This window comes from Arachis hypogaea, chromosome 6, assembly GCF_003086295.3.
Source record: "Arachis hypogaea cultivar Tifrunner chromosome 6, arahy.Tifrunner.gnm2.J5K5, whole genome shotgun sequence".
Classification (NCBI taxonomy): domain Eukaryota; kingdom Viridiplantae; phylum Streptophyta; class Magnoliopsida; order Fabales; family Fabaceae; genus Arachis; species Arachis hypogaea.
In genome coordinates this window covers 9825355-9832661 of record NC_092041.1, presented here as the reverse complement: position 1 = coordinate 9832661, position 7307 = coordinate 9825355, and positions in this window count along the sequence as shown.

Below are 7307 nucleotides of genomic sequence, written 5' to 3'. Positions count from 1 at the left end.
CTTTTTTTTTCTCTGAACGTAGACATAATTTTGTATTCTAAAAATGCGTTCACTTGACGCACAAGAAACTATAGCTTTTGCGCACTTAACGTGTGTTTAGGTTTGTTACTGGTCATTATTGGTTTTAATAGTTTTCTCCATAATTTTTTTTATCATTTTTAATACTTTCTTTTATATTTTGATTTTTTATTTTTTTAATTAAATTTTTTATTATAATTTTGTTATAATATGAATTATTGATTTTATTAAAAATGACAAAATAAATAAAAATTTGATCATACATAACAATAGAGTCATAAGTAGTAAAATGTTATCGTCTAAAATAATACTAAATAAAAAAATACTAAGAATATTAAAACAATTATAGAATATTTTTTGTTTGATATTGTAAAATTTATCATTGTAATTTTTGTGTATTGTTTATTATTCTAATTTTTTTTATAATATGTATTGTTGTTCCTATTAGAAATGATAAATTAAATCACTTGGAATTTATTATAAACTCTTTTTCATTTCTTTCAAATTTTTCCAGAAAAAAAAAATCAAATTTCAATATGAAAGATGAAATTGTACAGGAAAATATGTGTTTGATTAAAATATGTAGTGTTTGATCATTAAAATACGGGTAGTAATTCAGGCTGTTTTGGGAGTATGAATTTGTATTACATTATTTTGAGCCCATGTTACAAAAAAAAATAGTTGGTCCAAAAAGAAATCAATTTTTTCAAAAAAACCGGTCTTTAAATAGTTGGTCTAACTAAACCATAGTGAACCGGTCTACAAATTCATTAAATTTTGGGTCAAACATTGAATTTCTAACACTTGTTGTACGGATGCAATCCTATCCATTGAATTAGCATTTTTTCACTTGGTCCATCAAGGTCTTTAAAATACTTTTCCCACCAAAGACAAAGCCTGTTTTCATTTTCCTATTTGTTTCTTTTCTTTGTATTTTGTCTTCGTGTCTTGGCTGAATTTACTTTAGTTAAAGAGATCTTATATTCCTATGCTTGATGGACTTACATTATAAAATATATTTTAGTCTTTAGTAAGATTGATATCATGAATTAGTTTGTGCATGTGAATAAAAAAATCACTAAGAAATAGTAATTCACAAAACTTTTTTTCTTATGACATCAAACAATTCACTTCATTTTTTAATAATAGGTTAAAGTGCGGAATTTTTTTTGTCAATGAGTTAGAGTTCAAATGGTATAATTTTTTCATACTTACTTAAAAAGTTGTGATATTTATACGAGTTACATTTTATATTTTTTAGAAAAGATTTTAATATCTTAGAGAACTCAATACAATATAGAATCTTTATAAAAAATTTTCTTTTAAACAGAGGCCTCGCCTGCTTCACGCACTTGTCCCCCGGACGCCATCGTCCCTTACCTGAGGAAAGTTGAGTTTGGCGACACGGTGCAACTCATTGACTGTGTATTTAATAACTCTCTAATCACTACATTCGTTGAGCGGTAGTATTCGGAGACCCACACTTTTCACCTGCTATGGGATGAGTCCACCATCACCCTGCAAGACATTGCATGTCACCTTAGGTTACACACAGACAGGAAGCCAATGGGTGGGTGTCTACATGACTTTCAGACTTGGTACCACCGACTGACATGGGAGCACATGGAGGAACTCCTAGGTGCCAGACCGCCACTTCCAATGCAACAAGGCACCCAGAGGAAAGAGTCGTTTAGCATCAAGTTGACGTGGCTCCGAGATCGAGTCTGGCACGTGCCCCCACAAACTATCGATCCAGCCACCCTTTGACAATACACCAGGTGTTACACATGATGTTGATCGGTGGCTACCTGATGACACACAAGTCTGACAATTAGGTGCATATCAGATGGTTGTCATTGTTGGCTGACTTCAAAAGGTGCATCGGTCTTTCGTAGGGGATCCGTTGTGCTTGCATAGACATACCACTTCTTGTGCCATGCAGCACATTGTGCCACAACTGACATAGCTGGGTTGCACACTATTGCTTGTCTCGTGGATATACCACAGGTTTCCACAGTGATATTCGGTCGACAGGCAGATTTCGACCTTTTCCCTAGAAGTGAGATACGATTTTGGTTTTGATTTTATCTCATCGGGTTTTGTACGACGCATTCAAGGCCCCGTTTGAGGCGGACCATGTGATCTCCATTCAGCCTACTACTGACGACAGGCCGACACTAGAATACTGGGTCTAGTACCAGTAGGCCTGCAGGGTCAGGCATCTGTCCGGGGAAGATGTGCTTAACGATCCCAGACTTTCGACCCTCCCTGACAACGTCTAGCCCACACCTAGTATGCTAAGGGAGGTCCTCCACCTTCCACCAGATGTCCCTGATCGCCGTAGGCGTGCCAGGGAGGTGCGACCAGACATTCAGAGGCCTGCCCAATAACCATATATCTACGCAATTGCCTTTTGTTTTGCCATCCAAACTTTCCTGTATGACTGCTTGAAGTGATAGCTATGCTCACTGTACTCTATAGAATAGGGTCGGAAACTGATGGATTGGACTGTATGAGGGACAAGATGATTCTACATATGAGGCTGCTGTTCAATTGTCGATGATCCTGCAACATGGTGAGGCTATACACGTGTGTGATCCGCCAAATTTACGCACCTCCCTAATAATTTTAAATATAATCGAATTAAAATCTAACCAAAATAACAACGACAAAGAAGAAAACAAACTAAAATACTATAGCACTCACCAATATCCTAGATTCTATCGGAGGGCGACACGCAAACTCCAAGGACAACCATTAGTGAATTGCCGACAACATACACGGTACTTTAACCGATTCGACTCGACTACTCGATACTCCGCATTTCTCTGAATACTGTAATTCTTCATGCCTTGCAGCACTACCTCTCTACTCCTGAATTTGTGACCAACCCTAAACTTCACACCACCGTCGGTATCGTAATCGTCGGCCCCCATACTCGAATATGGAATTTTCTCGTGCATCGCATCCAAATCTAATATATGGTAGTGGCTGGATACAGATGCTAACTCTGAAATTAGACGCGAAGCAGGAGAAAGGTATTGAACTGATCAACCAACAGGAGTCTCTAGTATGAACTCATCCTCACCATCATCGTTAGAGGAACCACTTCTGTGTCTATCTGCAACGTAGTCCTCGTCGGATTCCTCATCCTCAACGTCCATGTCCATATCCTGCATTGAACTAGCACAGTGTAACGGTCGTGGTGTGAGAGGAGGGTCATTCGACACAAAGTCCGAGCTGCCAGTACCACCGCCACCAACATCACGAACCTCCATAAAAAGTTCCATCACTTGTTCAACCATACTTCTCCCGTGCACGTCAAACATTAGGCGCACGTGTTCATCGCCATCAAGCCATAACAGACGAAACTAAAATATACCATTCCCCATCGGTACTAGCATCCTATACCCAACTCTATCAACCTCTTTTCTCTTCCTACCACTTACTGCGCCAATATCATACTTTTTAATTTGAACAACGAATTTGCTCTTCAAGTTTAGAATAGCGCAAGACTATCACACTCAAATATAATTCCGTTGTCACTATTTTTCATTTAATATTTGAGATATACCATCACAACAAGGAAACAACTGCCACTGGACATTTTTGCTAATTTTTTTGAAGAAAAGACAGAAGAGAAGGAAGATCTGAGAGTTTTGTAAAGAATACCAACGGTTTGCTGATCCTTTTATAGATGGTTGATTTTTGTCCTAATATATCTCATTTACTGTGTAAATATTTCAAAATCCCACGTATCTCGTTTATAGAGTAAATAAGATATGCGTAGTTCGCTCTTTCCTACGTAACATGTTTATAAATGTGATACATTGACACGTGTTTGTGCCTTATCTCGTTTACACTGTAAATGAGATAAAACACATAATGAAAAAACGTAAAATACTCTAAAAATTACGTATATTGGTAATTAAAATATTTATTTTATTTATTTAAAAAAATCCGTTAAGTGCGTGGTTGGCGCTATTAAATCGATAAAAAAAATTGTGTTTGCCAAATTTTTAATAACAAAAGTAAAAATACTAAAAAAAATAAAAAAATTCTTTTTTGAGAAGTTATAATTTACATATTTTTTAAAAGATATTTTTTTCTTAAAAAAAATATATTTTTTATATGATAAATAAACAAAAAAAACTTTTATCTTATTGCCCAAATATAATTAATAGATAAAAAAATCTTTTCACATGGGATATCCAAATATAAAATTACTTTACTTTTCTAAAAAATCTTTTAAAAAAAGATATTTTAAAAAAAAGATATTTTATTAAAAACTCACCCGAGCAAACCCTAAATATTTTAATAAAAATTTGGATGGACAATAATCATATATTATTGTTTTAATAAAATAATTAATTTTAAAATTTATTTTCTAAAAAATAATATAAAAATATAAATTTAATTGTGTAAAATATTTTTATTGTACATGAAAATTAAACTTTTATATCTATTGTTTTATAATTATTTATATTGTAAATGTGTAAATTATTTTTTTTTCTGACAATAATATAAGATTAAATGCAAAAAATTTAATTTTAATACACAGTCAGTGTAAATAATTTTATGCGTGCGTTTAATTATGCAATGACACATTAATAAAAATAACTATTTTTTACATTAACTACCTGAATTATCATCTAAAAAAAATATAATTGTACAAGATTAGTACATCAAGAATAAATTCTAAATGCATATGTAAAATAACTTTAGACTAATAATTTGTGAAAATTAAATACATATTAAAAAATGAAAACAAAATTTAGGATAATGATAATAACTTAAATCTATTATAAAGTGATAATAATGATGAAAACAAATTTTTTTTTTTGGACGGTGATGAAAACAAAACTTAAAAGCATGCTCCTAAGGTTTTTTTAACAGTGCAATACCCCCTTTGTTTGCTGATTAGCTTCCTTTTTTCATGGGCTGTGCACTTATTTTTATTTTGGACCTGCACCATTAAAATTTTTATCAAACATTATGGGCTTTCAACCCAATTAAATATATATTTGACATCACCAATTATAATTTGAAAAATAATTTAAGCTAATTTATAAATTTATTCTTTTCTGGTTTGAATTATATTGGTTCAGCATCTTTCACGAAATGAAATTTAAAAGTTTGAATATTAAAAAATAAAAAAGGTAATTTAAGTTTAAAAATGATTTATAAAAAAAAAAGCAATTAAATACTTATATGAAAGTCTGTTTTTTTTAAAAAAATAATTCACATACACTAAAAATTAACTAATATATATATATATATATATATATATATATATATATATATATATATATATATATATTACATATTAATTTACATATTTTTTACTAATAATTACTACTAGAATAATCAAATTTATCATAATAAAATAATTAAATTTATAACAGATGAATAATTAAATTTGTTTATAATAACGTAATAAAAAATTTTGAGATGAAAAATACGTTTTTAAAGGCGATAGTTAATGGTTTGCATATAATATGGCTGTATAATTATATGTTAACCACAGTTGTTATTAAATGAAATATAAAATATAATCATGTATGATTAATTAATAATTGAGATAATGTCTAAAATGGTTTTTGAAATTTTTTACTCACATTAAATAAGTTCTTGAAAATCTTGATTTTTTAAAATGACTAAATATACTTCTCTCTTCACTCTCATACATGTGAATCTTTGTTAATACAAAAATCATTAGACGTTTTAACTGCATTCTGATGTGGACAATAAGTTTAATTCAAATTAGAATTCAAAATTTAGTTAAAACACTCAAATTGATCTGTACACACTTATAAAATTCTAATCCCTAAAATCTTCATCTTAGTGATATCTTTTTCTATTTCCACTCTTCGTAGCTGTTGTTCATAGTATCCTTTTGTCAAGTTCTAAAAACTTATTTATTCTTTTAGGGAGGCATGATGAATGGTAATGATAGAAATCAAAGAAATTCAAATAAAAACTATAGTGAGAGAATTTACAGTAATAAGGACATTCAAATCAGAGATAAGAAAATTATATTATGTAATTGTGGGTTGTATACAGTAATTAAATATTGAACAAGATGAGAGAATTTAAGAAAATTTTGTTTTAAATGTTTTAACTATGAAGTAAAATTTTTTATTTAATAAAATTGTTAAGTTAATACAAATTTAAAAGAATAATTTGGTGATTGTTGATTCAAGTTTTTTTTATATTGTTATAGTCTGAAGTTTACTGTAATTTTTTTCGCTGAGCTGAGTTGATGAAGATGAAGAACAACAAAATATAGATCAGATTACATAAAAAAGAATTAATAAACTCAATTGAAGAATGAAAAATTTAGAATGCGATATTGGTATATCGAAAATGCTGATAATGGTACTGTTGTGTTGTAATAATTATTGGTTTTAGTTTTAGTATTTGGATGTTTTGATTTTTAGTTACGAAATAGCAATCAAAATGTGCTTAGTGGAGAACAAGTTGACAACTATATGCCTTACGACTAATTCTATAACTGGTATACAGGAGTATATGGTGCTTATTTGAGATTGTCTCCTAAAGTTTGGCAGCTGCACCCATACTCGTAGACACTATATCATTATGATCAAGGTATCAACTATCAAGGTATTATGCACCATTACACAATCATATTTGGGCTTTTTTGTAAAGCCTATTAGTTAAAATGGCAAAATCATAGGCTTTAGAAAAAGTTTACAAAATTCGTTGGGTCGACTCGTCAAAATATATATATATATATATATATATATATATATATATATATATATTTTTGTAAAAATAAGTTATTCTTAAACACAAAACAAAACTAAAAAGAATCAATAGTTAATACTAACTACGTAGTTTTTTTGTTAAAAAAAAGTTTATGAATTGTAAATATGATTACGATATATGACTAAAAACTATTATATAAATGAATTTTTTTACAAATCATGATTTATAAATTTTAGAATCCATTTAATGTCAATTTAGATTTCTTTTAAATTTATTGTTTTTTGAGTTCTAATTTACAAAACAAACTTTTTAAATTGATCGGGCTTTAAATAGGTCGGGCTTGAGCCCGAAAAAAAAGCCTGTGAGAAGTAACATATCTAGACTTGGGCCGTCTATTTATAATATAAGTCAAGCTCGTCAAAGCCAAAGTTCAACTCGGCTCGATCCATTTTTATCCCTAATTGTAAAATTCATTGTTGAAGTGAAATCGATTCTCTTGGTTTTTACTTTTTCATCAAAGTCAGAACTAGAAAGAACAAATAAATAAAATAAGACCAGTA